Genomic DNA, 22072 nt, shown 5'->3' on the forward strand with positions numbered 1-22072 from the left:
ATTCTTGTATAGTGGAACCAGCCTTTAAAAAGAGTTCCTACTTTCTTCCATTCTGGCTATATGACCTGCCCACCTGAGTCTCCTAGAGTTGATGACCCTAAAAATGCCTGGTACATGGTATAAATTACGCAGTTCCTTGTTATGAAGTTTCCACCATTAACCGTTCCTCTTGGTTCCGAATATTCGTCTCAGGACTTTACTCTCAAATACTTTCAGTCTACGTTCTTCCTTCAGAGTAAGCGACCAATGTTTTGCAACCATATAGCACAACAGGCATGAGTATCGTTTTATACACTTTAAGCTTCAAATTCCTCGACAGAATTCGCGACAACAAAAGTTTGAACTGAATAATAACACGAATTTCCTGCTTTCAGTTGATATTTAATTCATTCATCGATATGGTTGGGGTCTGTTAACATTGATCCCAGGTTAAAGAAAGACAAGAGACTATCTTCTCCGTTTAGAGATTCAGATGCATCCCTAGATGTCTCCGGCGCTCTACAAATGGTTTGAGGATTTAAACATTCAAAGTTAAGTATTTCCATTTTGTTCCAGCGTATTTCGACTTCAAAACAGGTAAGTATTAGATCAAGATTGGGTAAGCTTCTTTAGATTAGGTTAACTTAATTTAGGGTTAGGGTTAGGGTCAGTGGCGTATTTAGGGGAAGGCTTCCGGGCTTAAACCCCCCCCCCTCCCCGAAATCTTACTTACTATAGTAAAGTATATGAAATATCTTGCTGAATTTTCACATTTTCAGGCAAAGCCCCCCCCCTTCCCCGAAAGTTAGCAAAGCACCCCCGAAACAAAATCGTAAATACGTCACTGGTTAGGGTTAAACAAAGGGCAATACATTCTATTACAGCATATATACTTCTATGTTTTATCTATGTCTATGTCTTCTATTTCTGTGTCTTCTATTATATATATTTCATGACATTCATTACACGTTTAGTCATATTATCATCATTGTTTATTTATTCATTTTTTACTCTCATTATTCAGTTCACTAGTCATTAGCTTACCTTACTTTCTTTATATTAAACTAGCGACGCCACTGCTTTCTTAATATTGACAACATTGCATTAGTCACTTGTGTTACAAACAAGTTCCGCTAAAAGCAAAATGTATCTGTTTGAAAAAGAAAAAAAATAATGTATCTGTGTGAACAGTCACTCAGAGTATTTATATTGTTAATGGGGCAGCAGCAACGAAATTCCGAAAAGAGATGGAAAAATAAAACTATTGGGGGGGAAAAGTGAAAAGTGCGTAAAATCCCACGGAACTGTGCCAATGTGTTGGAGCCTAAACTACTGAAAGGAGGGATGCGGTAAAATTGTGGGAAATTGGTCAGTATACTGTTGAAACCACTGTGTGGCTTTTTCTCTATTTTATTACCCTAGTTTTTGTTTCCCGTAAACTCAGACTTTTCCCCATCCCCCATCCCCCTCCCGCTTTTCGAAGTTGATCCTTCTATCCTAGTACCAAATAAAAAAAGATAGAGCGGGGGATGGAGACGCAATATGTGTTACACATGAGACATTACCACGAAATTAACAGCTGTGAATTTAAATTTGGTTTCTCAGGTCTCCCACAAAATACTGTTCTTTCACTATGTAACGATTTGAAAGAGAAACTTAAGAACATTTTGTTTAAAATTTTTTAAAAATTACATTATACAGAGTGTCCGTAAAATTGCAGTTCACTATAAATCCATGTTCCTAGTGTTGGGCCTCTCTCGTCTCGATTCTCGTTTCGTAATACTATGTTATGCATATGTATGAGAATTCTTACAAGACTATTCTGTTCGTCCGTCCGTCTACTCAAACTATATTATGACAAGAAATGATAAACTATATTATGATAAGAAATCTTACAGAACAATTCTGTCTGTACATTACTGCTCAAACTATGTTGTGCATAATTATGAGAAATCTTATAGAACGATTCTGACCGTCCGTCCGTCTGCCCATACTATTCTATACACAAGTATGGGAAGTCTTAAACAACAAATCTGTCTGTCCGCCAGTCTTCCTATACTATGCCATGCATAAGTATGGGAAATCTTACAGAACGAGTCTGTTCGTCCGTCCGTCTGCCTACACTATGCTATATCAAGTACGGGAAGTTTCACACAATTATTCTGTCTGTCCGTCCGTCTTTAAACACGGAGCCAGAACGTCAGGGCGGGTGAAATAGTTCTGTATTTTAGCTCTCTTGTTGGCGGCAAGACAGTTTGATGAAGAACTGTCTATACTCTAGAAACTGATCTTAAATGATGGTATGTACACTCATCAACTGCTCCAGATACAAGTCCCTACTCGTAGTTGGAAGCCCACGCTAATAGTAAGTCCTCTCCTTCATAACCTCGTTGTTGAATAAGAACGCAAAATACAACATCTCGAAGCAAAAACGGTAAGATTGAAACTTTATGTCTTCAAAACTCGACAGAAGTCGACAGAGGTTTTCGTGGAGATTACGGTGAGTTTTATCAGTGGACTGTAGTAGAGTTGGGCTACTCGTTTTGGCCACCTTGCCACATATTCGTAAATGTCGTGTGAGCAAAAACGTATATACATAACATGGAAGGTCGAAAACATCAATCCATAAATTAGATTTTTTGTTTTTCAATAATGAATTTTGCTTATGATTACCAAGGAATCATCATAACAGACAGGATTCCATGTGAAAGAAGTGTCACAGAAGTGTATTAACGCAACTTCTTACAGAAACTGCGCAGAAAAATACACAAAATCTGACCTCGGTGAGACTGGGCCACTCATTCTCTACGACAACGCTCGCTCGCTCTTCGGGAATGTTGTAAGTGAAAAGCTACGCGATTGCGATTGGAAGGTGTTACCTCATGCTCCCTTCATGAGTCCGTGCATGAACCCACGGGAACTTTGACTTATTCCCAAAGCTAAAACGATGTATCCGTGGACGTCGTTTTCCATCTCTAGAAGAGCTTGCTGCTACAGTTAACCGAACCATACAAATACAAATAGCATTTTCGACGCTACCTGCAATGATAATTGAAGAAAAATATATATCAGTATTATTTATTTATGGAATGACCCTCGTAGTTCCCTTTAACAAATTATTTCGAGACTTTTATTTCATTTTCTTATCTTAAGGCTCTATTTTCTACTTGAAAAAAAAAAGCAAACGTGGAAGTGAAAAAATCAATATACAGCACATTAATTTAAATTGAATGCTGAAGGAAATGCATTATGTAGTTAGTATACAACTATGGCCTGTATGTGACACCAGTCCGTCTTTTAAGTGTCACGGCACAGCTTGAAAATAATGGATTATGGTGTCTACATCAACAAAATTGAGAAATCAGTTCAGTCTCACTCAAGAAGAAGTTCAATCATTTTTAAGTGGTTTGTTTTGACAGCAACCAATAAACAACGACAGGGATTTTATGAAGTCGAATGACCGATCTAAAACAAGGGAGATTAACAATGAATTAGTTTGTACAAGTTGCTGCAGATGTTTTGGACACACAGATATCTTTAAAGAACGAGGCCATGTATTCTGGAAAATTTACGAAACGTATTACAAGAGAGGAGAATAAATAGGTGACAATGATGTGTACTTAAAAATACAGTCTTCGATAGACTCAAACAATCGTAAGAATAAGATGAAGAAATGCTTTCTATTCATCAAAATAAATAACTTATCCTCAGGATTTCATTATTGAGAATTCAATGAGTAACTTTTAATAGAAATATTTGAGATTTTAAAAGATTAGAAAGAAGAATATTGACAGTAATTAAATTTATCTTACTTGCGTTCGGCACTCAGTACTTCGTTAATGTTGTTATAACGATAAATGTTGTAAGGATTTGTACGTGCATTTCTGTCTATATAGTGTCCCTCCCAGGGCCGTATCAGTTTTTTTTTTTTTTTAGGGCAAGCATTAATATGCGTATTTGGGCCCCCCTAGAAAAAGCTTTTTCCAATTCTTGGGCCCCCTTTTTCCATCTTTCTCTTACTCTTTATGGGCCCCCGAAGCCTGTGGGCTATCCTGCAAGGTCTGTGGGGCCGTTAGCTACGCCCCTGTGCCCGTTCCATACATGACAAATTAATTAAGGGAACAATATTCACAAATCTCAAAGCCATACGAATAAATATTATTTCCAAGTCCCCTAATAGTATACTTTTTTTTTTTTTTTTTTTTTTTTTTTTTTTACTGAAATGGGTCCACGATTCATTTTTGTTTTATTTACCTTTTGTGTGCTGTTTTGTTTATGTAATGTAGTGAACCTGTTTGATGCTGATGAACCTGAGTGAGAATTTCATGTTCGTATATCATGGCCCCTGGGCCCGTTCATGATGTTATATCATATATGGAGTAAGAAAATTTTGTTTTAAAATGACCCCCCTCGAACGGCGGGAAGCTCCCCTGGGGACATTTGTCCCTCCTGCCCTCCACAAGTTACTGCCCTGGTCCCTCCTTTTTCTTTCTTGATGATTATGGTCAAAGGGCATAATGTCCTAAAACTGTACTGAATTGTGCTTTAGTAAAATTTTGTAAAATCTCCTTACTCATCGACATTTCACCTGCATCAAGAGTTGCTACCAACTTCACATTCCAAATAAAGAGCGTAACCCTGGCTAGGAAAAAAAATCATTACGTAGATGATTCTTTGCTAAGCTCGGAGGTCTTGGTACTTGTGGAAAGTTTTAAGAAGGCATGTCTCACTAGTTGGGTGATAACTTCTAGATGTGAAATTCTTGCATGTGAGCTTTGATTGCGTTAGTACAGAAACTTTCTGATGGGCAAACACATTGTGCAGTTTATTCCAAACAGAAGGAAATGTATCCAAATTCACCACTGTTTATTTCACAGACAAACTGCTCAACTTGTTTTCTTCATACCGTCATAGAAGGAAAAGTGGAAGGAAAGCGAGAAATAGGAAGAAGAACACAGCTGATCATGATTTGAAAAATAGAAGGAAATATTGGGAGTTAAAAGAGGAAGCTAAAGATCGAAAAACATGAAAGAAACATTTCCAGGCACATATCTAAAATTGAAAAAAAAGTCATTCCTCCCAGGACCTGCCGAATGGCAGAATACTTACTGATAATAATAATAATAATAATAATAATAATAATAATAATAATAATAATAATAATAATAATAATAATAATAATAATAATAATAATAATAATAATAATAATAATAAAGAGGGATTCACCCATCCCCCAAGATTTGCATCCTAAATTTAGCCTGTTAGTCTCCACGCTTTGTTTCTTTTCTTTTGTTACAAGTATACGAGCCCAGTGTTATTATCTCTGAAAGGATCTCTGGTTTGGTCCTAGGTGATGTGAGTTTGTGGTAGGCAATATAAATTTGTGGCTTTTCTTCTCGAGCATATATCGTTTATTTCTACATCTCACCCCATCAATTCGTCCATAATCATTAATTTTCATTAATCATCGGTCTCCTTTAGCCTACAGAAATAAGCGTAGGGAGTAAAGCTAGAAAATTTATTTCATTTAATTCAACCACACGAGCAAACTTGTTTAATTGCTTCCTCTCACTGTACTTGCACTTTATGATGTTATGATGTGCATATTGCCCTCTAGCTGAGAAAGCTGCCCACTGTGGAATCGAAACGCTCCGTAATACAAGGTGTAATCAAAAAGTACAGTGAATGTAGTTGCACAGTGCCATCTATCGATGTTTTATTCGTTTCAGTTAGTAAGCCCAGTAGCCTAAACCTTTGGTGCAGTCAGTGTCGAGCTTAAACGATTTGTGACGTGTTAGTTGGCTTCCAGAGGTAGAAGAGTGAGGACGTGTTAAGAGAATCTGTCGCGTGCCAATAATCAGTTTTATTGTAAGCTGCAAAACGTGCCAAAGGAGCTCAATAAATGTCAAAATCAGTGCATGGTGATCAAGCGGTGGCACTAAAGACTGTTTGCAAGTGGAATGAGCGATTCAAAAGCGGCAATGAATCGGCTGAAAACAAGCAACAATCGAGACGTCCTTGGACGTGAAAAACAGGTGAAACGTGCAAAAAGTGGCACAAATGATTTGTTCAAACAGGCAAATGACTATTTGAGAGCTTTCCGAAGAACTAAGCATCTCATATGTGTCCATGAAAAAGCATTTTAACCACCGACTAAATGGGCAAATCGCTTCTTTCTTCACCTTGCTTTTGAACCGTTAGATTTTGACCGAAAAAGTATTCATATCTGTCCACATTCGTTGTGCTTTGCAGATATAACACCATGTGACTTCTAGCTGTTCCCAAAAATTAAAACCGTGCTTAAAGGAAAATGTTTTAACACCATTCCTGACATGGAAAGGGCCACGAAAGAGCAGCTGAATGCCCTTCCAAAAGAAGCCTTTCAGAAGTGTTTCCAGTCATGGATTCAACGTTGAGATTAAGTGCACTGCTAGCCAAGGACAGTATTTTGAAGATTAAAATCAAATTCCATGTAAGCTTATTACTTTGCTTCTAATAAAATTATTCAGCGTATTTTTTTTTTTTTTTTGAACATACTTCGAATATGGATTAATTTATTAAAAACTATTGATTTTTACTGAAATTTCATCCTCGATATCATGATAGAATCTCACGTCCTTTTAATATTAACATTGGTATTAATTTACGTACGTAGATAATAATGTGAACAAGAATTAGTAACATTACGTGATTGTTCTTCTCTTACTTTGTAACGATAAAGTTTCAATCTACTGCTTCAGGTAATAATAACTTTAATGATATAACGTTAGTCGTAATTATCTATACGCACTTAAAAGGTCATTTACGTACACAAGTTAGAAATTTAACTACCCAACATTAATTGTATTTTATTGTAATAAATTAGTCTGATCCTTTCATTATCCATAATGAACTGTAAATATCCTCCTAGCCTTTCAACTTGATCTTGAAAGCAAGGAAACGGAGGTTAAAGTGATTTAAAAAAGAAAGAAACGCTGTAAGTACACAGAGAAAGAAACAACGAAATCGGAGAAGAAAATTAAACTGGGCTAAAGATTCATCCATGATGAATAGAAACACACACTCACACACACACAATATATATATATATATATAGTGAATCGCTCTCCCCTAGCGAGTAAACTTATCCACATCTCTGTTCAAGAGGGAATTTGAAATCCAAATTTAACACGTGTCTAGAAATTCTAATGTACCATTTTATGCTTACAGTTTCCTGCTTTCTACATGACCTAGTTTTTTGTTTTGTTTTTTTCTCCAGGTTTTCCACCAGTAACTGCCTACCCAACTTAAACCTTTTCCAAGCTATGTATGCTAACGGTAGAGCAGGTAAGAGGAGAATTTCCTTCAGCTTACTATTGAATGATTCATTGCTGAAGCTATCTACTGAAATTTTATCTTGAGTAGTTCATTTAATTAATTAACTTACAATAGAGAGGTTCAATTCTTAGACGAGTATTAGCATTAGTATGTTCTGGGGTTATCTAATTTGACAACAGTACTGTCTAATCACGGTATCCATTTGATCTACTTATCTTAACCGTAGACAGTGATTGACTGACTGGGTGTTTCACGGAGGTGCCAACATCAAGACAACTATCTCCATGCTTGTGGACAGAGCTATGCAACATTTTACTATACTGATCGATAGATAACTAATATTGATACCGAAAATTTTTATTATTTGTTACATGAAGCTATCAAAGGCTTATTTAGTACTAGCAGAATATCAGTTCTGCGCTCAGGGAGAATACGTTTCCTTTTGGACATAAAGGGTTGAATTTGAATTTAAACTGCATCGGAGGTGTCACTGTTCGTCTCAGCGACCCCGAAAACTACGGATTTGACACTAATGTCGGTCATTTTCGATCATTTATAATATTTCCCCTTCCTCCTCCCCTAAGTTTTAAATATCTCCCCTTTCTCCTCCCCTAAGTCGCACCGTCAAAGCGAAATGGTGAGAACCATCTCAGGCCCAAAACTCATCTATGTTGAAAATTTGATCCAAATCGGTTGGTGGTTCAAGAGTTATTAAGTCACAAACAAATAGTGATTTTTCAATTTTATAACATAGATTTTTACTTTTATTTTACTATAACATTGAACCAAGTACCTAAAATTTCCAAAGCATCTTATACGTGAGGTCCAAAGCATTTTTAAAAATTTTATGCCGCACTATTATTCCCCGTGGTCATAAATGATTAATGAAAGTAAACTACTATGACCGAAATTGATGGACTTGGAATCTGGTGAGAAACGAGAAAATCACAGTATTACCGATAGACCAGATGTTGCCCATTACAAACTCACATTGCTTGGGATCAAACCGGGATCTCTCGCATCACAGAATGAGCATTCTACTACTGAGCCATCATAATTTTTCTGCTTTAAATGGGACGAAAACAAATCGAGGAACTAAAAAGAAAGTACACAAGTCACGCGGCTATTATTAAGAGGCCCCATCACGGCGAAACTACAATACGGCTAATTTTACAGTAATTATGTGATATCTTCAAATAGATAAGACAATCGGACTGTGGAACAAGAACGCCCTAGACGATATTATTTTACATGAGATATCGTTATCACGACTCGCTTATCTGCTTTCGATTTCCAGCCATTTTGAAAATCGGCATTTATTATCGCGTTTCTAAATGGCGTCCGTTTCGCTTCAAACGGAAAGCTACTTGGCGACTCGTGATAACGGTACCTCATGCAAAATAATATTGACTAGGGCGTTCTTGTTTCACATTTTCATGATCTTTTATCTATTTGAAGATATCACATAATTACTGTAAAATTAGCGGTATTTTAATTTCGCAATGATAAAGCCTCTTAAATATGAATAGTTTTAACCCGCTCTTACTTAAGATGACTGAACATGCTATTTATAGTAAGTAAGGGAAGTGGAACAGACAAGAAACTGTAGAGTAATATTCATATAAAACTTATTTCGTCATAATAAATAATAGAACACGGAAATTGTCTTAATCTACCGTTAAAAACCGACAATGATACAAGGAAGAATGAAAAGAAAAAAGTTCCTCTGAAAATAATAAATCTGTTGCTCCCTTAGCCTCGTGGTCGTATTTCTTCTACAAAGAAAGAAAGAAAGAAAAAAATGGGGAATAAATAGTTCTTGAAAGTACAAAACGTGAGAAGATAAGAGAAGCTCAACATCCAGAACAGAAAATGTGGAGGTGAGCAAGGATACCCAGCCCAGCCCACTTGTCCTGGGTGATAATCTTACATAAAATATATCCTGTTTCAACCTGCGATGTGAAGCGAAGCTTGTCCTATTCTCTTCTGTTGTCGGGATGTGTTGAAATACAAGGAATCCTCCCCATTGCAACTCAAAGACAAGTCTTAATTCCTTTTCTTTTTTCCTCCAAATGCTGAAAAGTGTCTACTGAAAGTGGAAGTACTAAAATATTGTATAATATAATCACCTCTTCTTTTCTTCTCTATTTCTTTTTATATAAAGATTATTTTCGTAATATGGGAAATGATATTGTTGACAATCAGAGGTGTTACATGATATATATAAAAGAAACATCCTTCACAACACTTGAGTGAGGCTAGGAAACCTTTTCCTTCTCTTTCCTTTCGGAAACTGACGTTCTTCTTTCCGTGCAGGAGACAGACTTGACGGAGCGGAATTGGGAACATGAAATGTCGTCACGGTTTTATGAATCAACTGTCTTGAAGATACGATACCACATAATTTACCAAATAAAATTAGAATTGAAAATAGGGACTTTCAACTGTTTCAGAAAAAAAGTTTCTTAATTAATAATGTTCCTTTAAACCTATGGTTTATCCTCTCTTTTCAAATTCTAGAATATATATTAGAAAATGAAAATGAAATTAAATTTGTCAGTTTAATTAACGTCCTACAATTATACCCTTTAGGCTAAGGGAGACGCTTGAGTGAGGCAAGTGAATGATGATAGGAAAACTGATGGAATGAGATTGCGTGAAAACACAAGAATACAATGTTGTTCACGATAAACTTACTTAGCAGGGGATCGAACAAGGGGCCAAACACACCAGAATTAAGCGCTCTACCGCTGAGCCACCGAGCCCAAAATACATTAGACTTCAAACTAGAGCTTAACGTGCAGTCAAAACCATACTCCCACCTGGAATCGAACAGTGATGGATCTAGGAGGTAAAAACTGGGGCGAAGACAGCCAGAACCAACACTGTGATAGGCATATTATGAGTTTATTCTAAACTTTCACAAATAACCCCTTCCCCCAGGCCCCGAGCTAGATCCACCACTGGAATCGAAGCCACAGATCTCTTATAACCGCTTATGAAACTTATTTGCGGAAAAAAAACTCTATCAATCCCTACCGTTATGGAATCTAACTTACGGGTACTCGGGTGTACTTAGCGCTTCATATGTATGTTTCTAGTGTTTGTAAAGCTATTGTGATGAAAATTAGTGAACAAGTTTATTTGAATACATATTCAGGTGCAACAGATTTCGGAAACATATTTAAATGAATGTATGTATACTTAAATATATCTCCTTTCTTGAGTAGAAAAATGTTAAAATGATTACTACTACTACTACTACTACTACTAGTAGTAGTATAGTAGTAGTAGTAGTAGTAGTAGTAGTAGTAGTAGTAGTAATAGTAGTAGTAGTAGTAGTAGTAGTAGTAGTAGTAGTAGTAGTAGTAGTAGTAGTAGTAGTAGTAACATGTACGTCACTGCTAATTTGTCTATATCACTATTATGACTATGAGCCTTATTCCAACCAACCTTCGCAAGAAATTGCGGTACATGACACAACGCAAAGCATGCAAAAAATCAATTACAGCGGTTATGTGAGTATAATTTGCAAACTAAAACGCAGATTTTGCGTTCTGTTGACACAAATTGTTACGAGGCCTTATGTGTCTCTTAAGAGTCTATGTGTCATCATTAAAAGAAGACAAACAAGAAGAGACAAGATCTGTTTCTTAACACTGTAATATATATACATATATTTCAAAAGTTATTCTAGCACAATAAAAGTTACCAGTTACTAATAATGAACGACACACTTCTTAGTGCCATAAAGATTATTTTTTCTAGATTTTGTCGAGAACTACGCATGAGGATTTACCCTCAAGTATGTCAGTATATAGGTGTGGAGAAGAATGTAGAGGATAAGCTTGGTCGAGAGAAAAACGAATGAGAAGGTGTTAGAAATGATGAGGAGAAAGGAACAGTTAGACATTATTAAGAAGAGGAAGAGAAATCAGTTCAGACATTGGCTAACAAGGAACTGTATCATAAGACTCACTGAGGAGCTTTATTTCCAGATGTAATAAAATGTCAAAAGTGCAAAATTGTCCCTCTGAAGTCAATTCTACGGCCAATTTTGACCAGTATGGTCTGATCAGGGATACCCATAGGTGGGTGTTAGAGTGCAAGTTGCACCCATAAGATTATTTGGGAGGGGCATAAGTTTTCATTAAAAATTGTATAATCAAACTGAAGAATTGTAAATTTGGGGTGACAAAATGGTAAAGTTTGGGGATAAAATAATAAATATGAAGGAGAAGGTAAATTCGATGGAGTTACCTCCATGATCATGGGGAATCAGCATCCTTAATGGCTTGATTTGTGTTATTAAGAACCTAAAAGACAATTAAAAGAAAACATCATGTTTTCGAGGAACATGTATCACTTGAGCTCCAAAATATATGTAAGATCAAATTAAAACCGTTCGTTCTCTTATAAATGAAAGAAAATGACAGTGGAGTATTTAGCATGTAACTAAGGGGACGATTCAGGCAGCCCAACTTCATATAGGATTCCTACTGTTGTGGAGAAATATATTTCCCTCACTTCTCCCTTACCTTTGGCAGGAAATTCCCTGATTTTCATGACAGGTGTCGGATGATGCTGATATATTAATAAGGAATAAATAACGTTGAATATTTATATATGAGAACATTTATTCAATAGAGACAAATAATAATCTATTGCTCATACGTACACTCCACTTACTACCTATAAAGATCTGAGCAACGTCTCATACTGTGATCATTTATGGTTGGCTAAGCTGAAATTTTTGTACAATTAATGTTAGAAAAGATATCTTTTATAAAATGTCCTTGACTTTCCCTGATTTCCAGTCTTTTTTCCTGAATTTCCCTGACCTGTACCGTTTTCTCTGAGTTTTCCCTGACCTGTACCGTTTTCTCTGACTTTTCCCTGACTTTCCTGACCAGTAGGAATCCTGTAATATCGCTTCAGGATATGATTTATTTGTATTTGCGTCTTAATACAGCAAATGTATATTTTCCATAACATGTAGTAGAAAGAAATGCCTAAACCAAGTAATCCCGTCCGTCTACTTTGCGTACTTCACTGAACAATGATATGTTTCTTTTAAAATTAAACTTCTGTAATAAACATACACCATCGCATTTTGCTATTTTATATTGCTTGGTCCATCCTTATATATATAGCAAACTGCAATGGGATATCGTTTATATATATCAACTCACTCAGAGTATCCGAAATGACACACTTTCCGTGGAACTTTTTTTTAACCCTTTTTTTCGGTATACTCGGGATCTCTTACCAAACCATCTTTCTGGTTGAAGAAACAAACAAGAAAAAGGAATAAAATAAAAAAGAACATCCAGAGTGTGGGTTTCCTTTCCAACCTGCAGAGGTTATAAAAAATTGAACAAGACACGTGCACACATGTCTAGTGATGTTCTCACGTAACAGCGTGACTGCACTGATGCACCTGGTGGCCCGCGGGAACTGAAAAATATTAGGGTAGACAGAGAAAAGGAGAGAGAGAGAGAGAGAGAGAGAGAGAGTTGAAGAAGAAAAGAGTTGAACAAATGAAATCTTGGGGTTAGCTGCTGGTTGCTTCACTTTTCCAATGCACAGTTTTTTTTCTTTCCTTTTCTATCTTCTCTGAGCTTCTTCAAAGTCACGACAACAAAGGAGAGCCACAAAAGCAAGGAACAAACACACACGTTTTATAAAAAGAACAATCAGTGCTATATAAATCGTGAAAATCCGCGGTTTTTCATTTGATTTGCGATTTTTCTTTATTCTGTCTGCTCTCCTATTGACATTTCTTTGTAAGTCGTCTGTATGTAGTCAATATATATAAAAACCATCATCCTGAATACTTTCAACCAGGGGTTTTGTATCTCAGTTAGTTTGTTTACTCCACTCTTATAAGGAAATAAACATACTATCAAAACTTTTTTTTTTTTTTGGTATTCTCTTTTTCCTTAAAAGAAAAATTCCCACCCCATTTTGGTACTAGTATTTACATGTTTTAGGGAACACCTTAGTCTCATGGTTAGAGTGTTGGACTCATGTCCGCGTGGTCCCGGCTTCGATTCCCGGCCGATGCTTCCGAATTTTCGGCGTCCACCAAGCGACGTGAGGCAAACTGGGGAGTCGCGTGAAAACAAGACGTCTAGAGAGAGCTCCTGATGCGCCTGTTAGGAACAGAGCGTCGCAGCACGCTTACCACACGCTCGCCGCTAGGCTGAGCGTAGTTCACAGGTCGACTAGTAGATAGCGTTGAAGCAGGTTTAGTACCCGGCTATTTGAGGCGATCGCAAAGCGTATTTATTGCTCATGCATACTCTTGAAATACGCTGACCATGTATTTAAATGTAGATGGCTAATCATAAACGCGAAAGCAATAAAAATCGCTGAGAAAACGCCAGCTCGAGCGTATTTGGTGCGGGTCGGAACAATAGACCACGGAAGGGAAAAAAGGAAAGACGTGTTGCCAGGCACAGGGATTGTAGCAAGAAACAGCTGCTTGGAAGATGGTTTGTGCAGAGTATTGGAACTCTGCTATTACACACCTGAACCTGGCAAAAAGACCTGGAAACCCTGACTGGCTCACAGTATGATTTACACATCTGGTGAAAGTAAAATTACTGAATAGCCACTTTGGCCGCGTTCGCTACAGGGGGTAACGCTTTCTCAAATAGCCTACGACTTAGGCTCAAAAATGGGCCACGTGTTTTTTTTTCTTTTTTTGGTTTATTTACATGTGTAAATAAAAACAGTGATCGTCAATTTCTAGCACATCGCTGGCCAGAACAAAATATGAGCTAAAACATAAGACCATATTTTCCACTTTTCTTTATCCCCCTTCACTTCCCTGAGGCTACGTTTTACTAAATGTTTGTAAATGATACGTTTACTAGATCTTCGTTATATTATCTGTGTTCTGATTTTTGTTTCATGTGTAAATATAGGCCAATTAAACCTTGAACAATTGAAAGTAACTATACGAAATTTGCATTTCTTTAAAAATCGGTTCAGTGCTTAAAAAAAAGAAAAAAAAAACTTTATCTTCTAGAGTAAGGTTCGTAACCTACCAAAACGTTAAGAAAGTATTTTTACACGGTTTGCGTATAATATAATGGTCAACTACACACTAACTGTTCTTCATGAAGTTAAAAAAAATACTTTCGTTTCATTTTTATCCGCGGACCGGATGAAACATACTCGCGGTCCACCATTTGACCATCACTCTTCGAAAACATGAACACTAGTGGCGAGCACAAAGGAAATTTTTGGAAGGTGCAGGATAAATGTATTATTATTGTTCTTACAAAGCAGTGGCGTATGTAAAGGGGATTCCGGGCTTTCAACCATCCTACCTTGAACAAAATATTATGGAAAAATAAACATTTACTATATTAAACTACTATGCAAAACTCACGCATGTCCTGATACAATATAAGCTTGGTTGTTTTTAACTTCACTCCCCTTGTTGAAATTCTTTGTGCATCATCGTACAAACTGCATTATCAGTTAAAAATACTTCGTGGAACGTTACCACCTTTACATGATATGGCGTCATCAAGTGAAACAGTTTTTGTCATATATAATTTTCGAAATCCAACCTATAACGGGGAGGGTGAAAATTTCTATTGTCATATCGTTATTTTTTTTCTACGGCTGAACTCGAAGGTTACACCAATCATCGTGTGCTTAAGTTTTCCCGGAGTACTCCCGTTTCCTCCCACTTTTCCCCGTTTCCAATTTCATTTATCATTGTCGTCTCCTTTAGCCTCGGCGCACAATCGTGGGACGTTAAACAGAAAACAAGGAAAAGAAAAAGAAATCACCAAATTCGATACATGGGTATTTCTACATTTAATGTTAGGGATGCGGAATTTCTATTTTCCGGATTCCGGAAAGCGAGGTCGGAAACTTCTGGAATCTAGAAAAAAAAAAACTTAATGTTTACATTATAAACTTCTTTGAACTCAATATGGTTGCCTCATATGGACAGAAGCGCAAGAAGACTGGATGGAAAATATATATTAGTTGTGATTATCCGTACGAACATATATTATTATTATTATTATTATTATTATTATTATTATTATTATTATTATTATTATTATTATTATTATTATTATTATTATTATTATTATTATTATTATTATTATTATTTCTTAAAATGACAATTTTGCAATGTATTAATTTTCAAAGGCTGTAGTATAGTTTATGCCTGTTTGCAACATTTTCTGTAGTAAAATGTATTCTTTGAATGAATAATATAGACTTACCTGTTATATCTAAAACCAACTCAGTGCAACTTGTACTAACTAAGAAAGCAAGAAATAAATTCATAATCACTTGTTCCTGACAACGAATCGGTCTGTAGTTATCTCCACGCCAAGAATGAATTTGGAATTAATTCAGCGATGACGAGGTATTCTGTCATTACCGTCATGACGAAAATGAAATTTAGAATCACTGTTTCATGTTGATGACTCAATGATTCAGTCAACCCCTATCCCCATGTCGGGAATGAACTTTGAGTCACGATTTTTCAGAGTCGACAAGAGAATTTCATTCTGGATCGAAATTCACAATTACTACTCAAAAAAGAGGAATCCAGTTTTTCACTACTACGGCAAGAATAAATTCAGAAATCATTCCTCAACGAGGACGAGATAGTCTGCTGATGTCTCATCGCCAAGGTAGAAATTTACAATCACAATTTGAAGTTGACGACTCGGTCTGCCGTTGTCTCCACCCAACATCGAGAATGAGTTCAGAATTAGTACTTTCATGATGGTGAAGCAATTTCATGCCAACTGAAACTCAGAAATATTTCGTCGGTCTTTCATTATTACTACGCCGAGAATGAATTCAGAATCACCGTTGTCAAGCTTGACTACGGAATTTTAGTTCTGGAACAACTTCAGAATTATTGTTGTGGAAAGGGGAACCACTTGTAAGTGATGACGAGGTACTCTCTTATTTCCGTTGTAGCGAATTTGAAATACAGAATCACCATTCCAGGTTGATAACTCGGTCTACAACTATCCTTCAATGAGAATGAATTCAGAATCAGCGCTTTCAGAACTGACGAAGAATTTCATGCCAGTAGAAAATAAGAATCACCGCTCAACGATAGCAAGGAAGTTAGAATCAGCGCTTTCAGAACTGACGAAGAACGTTTATTGTTTTTCCAGTACAGATGCTAAAAATTAGAATCTCAACTCCAGATTGGCGAATCGATCTACCGTCATTCCCACTCAACATCGAGAATGAGTTCAGAATAAATATTTTCAAGATTATGAAGCAACTTCATGCTAACCGAAATTTAGAATTACTGCTACCAAAAGGTGAGTCGGTCCTTCACTACTTCTGCGCCAGAAATAAATTTAGACTCAATGCTTTTCAGACGATACGAAGTCTGTCATCATTCTAATACTGAGAACATTTTGATTCACCGTTTCAGATTGACAAGGAAAACTGTCACTATTTTCTCACAATATTTCAAAAATTATTACATTTACAAATAATTCCAAATGCTCATTGACCTTAATACATCATTCTGAGTGATTCACCATCCCTATTATGTATTTGTTTCAACAAGCATACAGTATTTTTATATTATTATTTTTTTTTAAATCCACCTTTGTTTACGATTCATTATCAATTCTGAAACCATTTTAAGAGCCAGTGGAACATAACAAAACAAAATAAATCAAGTGCATACCCTACCCTCTTCCTTCCACATGAAAATCCATTACATGGACACCGTGCAATTAGGTCACAAAAGCATCAAATAAAATCCCTCTAATTAACTACAAACCATAGATACTGCGTAGAGAATGAAAAGCAAGTATTTGCCGACAAATGTTAAGCAAAATGCAATCGAAAAGCAAAACATAATAGGAAATCACTATATATACACTTCAGATTCATTCTGCATGTATCTGCATGTGTGTGTGTGTGTGTGTGTTTGTGTGTGTGTGCATGAGCGTATAAATTAAATATTCCCGCTTATACAAACAGTACATTACTTCCGAGAAACATGTCATAGGTGAATAAACCCAAAGAATGAATTCCCGATAACAATTCTGTATATATTTATTGTAAATTGTTTCTATTTTATTTTTTTATTTTTTTTTTAGAAAACTCTCTATATTCTGTTTTACGTATTAAATTTATATCTTCGGTTATTTCATATGCAGCGGGAAGATATGCCATTGATAATACATAATTCACAACTATTTAACATCCTATGGAGATCTTTTTTATTAATGTTCTTTTGTTATGTTTGTTTTTGTTAATAACTTTGCAGTGATTCAATCAATCTAAGTGCAGTTTTCTATTCATATTCAGGGTACTGTAATTCCGTATTAATTGTTGAAATTTAAAGTATTCGTTCCTAGTTATATATATAGGCGCGGATTCAAGGGGAAGGGTATGCAGTGGTATAGGGGCTATAGCCCCCCCCCCTTTGACGCTTAGGTATACACACGATAAAATGGGCTTCAATCCTACTTTCTTTACACTCGATAAAACGGCGAACTATGGTTTAGCCCCTCCCTTGATCATACCCTCGATCCGCATATATATATATCACCGACAACATTTGGGAGATGATTTCTGACACCGAGATAAGACAAAAACTATAGACCAAGCTGAATGCACAAATGCTTCCTTTCGGAGTTATAGGCTGCCGAAAACATGAAAAAATGAACTTTAAAGGTACATAGCTCCAAAACTATGAGACCTACTACCGTTGCCGTCTCAAGACTTCAGTTAAGAACTAATACGTGCGCTATCCGAAAATACATGTTTCAGAATCCTAAAGTACTCACACATCGATTTTTATAAAGGGAGTTTGACTGTGGGCATATAATTTGAATTACTCACCAACTACCTCCATAAAAAATGTTACGGAAGTACAGCAGGATTCTAAAACTTCGATATTTGCATAGGACACATACTAGTTCCTAAGTGAAGTCTTAACCCGACAACGGCAAATCCCATAGTTCTGGAGCTAAAGACTTTTAAAGTTCATTTTTTTTTTCATGTTTTCGACAGCCTATAACTCCGAAAGGAAGCATTTATGTACCCAGGTTGGTCTATACTTTTTGTCTTATCTTGGTGTCAGGAATCACCTCCCAAACGTTGTTTTGAAACACTATATATATATATATATATATATATATATATATATATATATATATTTGTGTGTGTGTGGACTGTATTGCCACTCAGATTTGAAAATGCCTAAAAATCCGGCTTCTTACAAGAGAGCACAGCTAGTATGGATTGCTTCTATTTAACATGGGCTAATTTCCCTAATTTCAAATCGTTGGAAAGTAAGTATGAATGGTTATTTTCATCATAGGTATTCTGCCATTATTGGCAGGTCATTTGCCGTAGCTGAGAAGCTTCCATGCTCCAAGGTCTTCCGCTAATCTCTTCGTCTTCACGTATGATCTTACTGTTTTTATATCGTCCATTAATTGTAGCCTCCTTCACCCTTTCCCTCTCTTTCCTGCCACCATACCCTCCAGAACGTCCCTCATGATAGTTTCGTTTCAAGCAATGTCCCAACCAGTTTCTATTCCTGTTCTTAATAATACATAAAAGTGTTCTTTTTTTCGCCACGATTTCTAACACCTTCTCATTCGTTTTTCGCTCCACCCAATTAATTCTTTCCATTCTTCTCCACCCCCACATTTCGAAGGCTTCCAGTCGTTTTTCATCACTTTTATGTAATATCCATATTTCCGCCCATACAATAAAACACTCCACACGAAACATTTTATAAGTCGTTTTCTCAACTCTTTATTCAAGGTCCCACAAAACAAACTTTTCTTCCTATTAAAGGCTTCTTTCGCTATTCCTATTCTTGCTTTTACTTCACGTTCGCACTTGATGTCATTACTAAGAATACTACCCAGATATCGAAAACTATTTACTTGTTCCATTTGCTCCCCTCCTACTTTTATATTTGACATAGACCGCTTCGTTTCAATCAGCAAAGCTTTTGTCTTTCTAACATTTTATTGATTTTCTTTTCAGATTCTGCGACGAGAGCCATATCGTCTGCAAATCTTATACATCTAATCATTCTACCTCCTACCGAAATGCCGTCTTCATCATGCAGGTTCTTTTTCACTATCTCTTCTACAAAGATATTAAATAATGTTGGCGAGAGACAGCATCCTTGTTGAACTTTCCTTCCATATCCTAACATTTACTTGTTGGTTCATATATAAGTTTCTTATGAGTCTTCAATCTTTCCATTCCAACCCAATCTTCCTTAGAACTCCCAACAACAATTCCCAATTCACGCATAGAGCAATGAAATTTCAGATAATTCAAGAAAAACTCACAAGTATTATTTTCAGGGACGTAACTAAGCGGGACAAACGGAACTTGTGTCCCGGGCGCCGGATTGGGAGGGCGCAAAATTGGGCAAATATTTGGGGGGAGCGTTTTGGTTTGGTTGGTCAGAGGGGCGCTAAGGAGAGTTCTTGGCCCGGGCGCCAACTAGGGTATTTGCGTCGCTGATTATTTTGCATACATTCACCTACGTTGAACTAGTTTATTTATTTATTTATTTATTACACGAGATACACAATGAAAAATATTTATATAATTGCGAAACAAAAAACATCAGCAGTATCTATTAGGTAAAATTTTGGACTCACATGGCACCAAAACGAGTCTGCAATGCAGCATTCATTGAACCATTTGTATCGCTGAATACAGTACAGTTCTTCCACCGACTTTAAGTAATAATAATAATAATTTTTGGTCTTTCAATGTTCTTTTATGTTTTGGGCTGGTTGTTTGTATTTCTTTTCTATTTTTGCTCTATGTGCTTCCTGCAGGTTTGTTGTGTTTGGTATTGTGATGTGTATTAGATATACCTGTCCTTTTTCGCTTATTACTGTGATGTCCGGCATGTTACGATGTACTTCTTTATCGATTAGTATTGTTCCGTCCTGATAAAGAAGTGCATCGTAACATGTCGAACATCACAATAATAGAAAAGAGAAAAATGAGGTATATACATATGATAGACATCACAATACCAAACACAACAAACCTTCAGAAAGCACAGAGAGGAAAAAAATAGCAAAATACAAACAATTAGCTAAAACACGGAAGAACTATAGAAAAGCAAAAATTTGAAAATAATAATAAAAAATTGAAAATAATAATAAAAAACATTTACCGTAACAGCCCCTTGTGGGCCCAAGCCACTCCAACGTCATCTGTTAGCAACTGGTCAAACTACAGCCTAGAGACGAACGCGCAGTTATTGTGCTACCAAAATGTCTTGAGCCGTGGCAAAAATGCGAACTAAAGCTCACACCCTCACACACCCACGCGTTGAGCCAATAAGGATTCAGCTGTTGCTAAGCGAGAGAAAGAGAGTGGAATTCCTTCAGCCGATAGCAGCGCTTGCAACGGAAGACCAGGGATCAAGTCAATGTGGTATATCTTTAGTACGCTACGTCGCCCTGTCTCTAACAGGTGTATCAGGAGCTTTCTAGACCTAATGGCCGTCACGTCTTTTACTCACATAGCTCCCTAGTTTGCCTCACGACGCTAAGTGGACGCCAAAAATTAGGAAGCACCGGCCGGGAATCGAACTTGGGAACACACAGACGTGCTCAAACATTCTAACCACTAGACTGATATCCCCTATGTGGAAATAATAGTAATAATAATACCGGATACAGGAGTGGTGCACAAAACGTTGAAAAGTGCACTTGAAACAATTAGAATTGAAGAACGAGTCATAAAGAAAAAAAAAGAAGAGCGTAATATTGGATGTATACAGAATTGTAAAACTTCCTGAAGACCCTAGAATAAAGGTAAAATAGAGAGAAAAAGTAATATACTTGCTTGACACGTGTATTACTATATCGCTCGCTCAGGTGAGGAATGAAGATGTATAATAATAATAATAATAATAATAATAATAATAATAATAATAATAATAATAATAATAATAATAATAATAATAATAATAATAATAATAATAATAATAATAACATATTCAACCCAAGTACGAAAAAGAAGTGGGAAAAAATGTCTACCGCGTGGGTTCGTCTTCTTGTTATAGAATAAAGACGTGTTCTCACCATTGTTAGGATTTCCATGACAGGTGGTAAGTAACATACAGTAGGTAACTACACAGGAAGACAGACGGACAATATAAGGAAGCCGTCAAGGTCATATCATAAGGTTTAACGCTTCACATCTTCCAGAGCATATGCTCACACTTCATACGTACAAGACAATAGTCTACATACTGTATATATACATATAAAAAGTTTAGAAACAACTGTTTCCTCCAACATAATACACTTTGCACATAATGCACTTTCTCATGATGTATTGAACAGAAATATCAGCCCTGAGTCAGTTCAAAATCTTTTGTCTTAGCAGAGCTTGTCGAGGAATTTGAAGCTTAAAATGTATAAGACGACAATTATGCCGGTTGTGCTGTATGATTTAGAGGTCTGCACGGGCTCGGGCCAGACTCGGGCCTGGGCCGTATATTTTTAACTATACAACCATATTTCTCGAGCCTAACCTTGTAAATGTGTTGTACGACGATAGGTATTTATTGGACGTTTGACCGTTCTTTCTGGAGAACTTTTAAAGCACAACTGCAAAATTAAACTTCTAATTGCTGTAAATAAAGTACAATTTTGCGTAAATTATAAAGTTTCTGTAATTCGGGCTCATTTGATTATTACACGAGCGCGGGCCGAGTTCGGGCCTAAATGCTAAAACATATTTCGGA

The sequence above is a fragment of the Thermobia domestica genome, chromosome 10 (genome assembly GCF_964235325.1).
Source record: "Thermobia domestica chromosome 10, izTheDome1.hap1.1, whole genome shotgun sequence".
Classification (NCBI taxonomy): Eukaryota; Metazoa; Arthropoda; class Insecta; order Zygentoma; family Lepismatidae; genus Thermobia; species Thermobia domestica.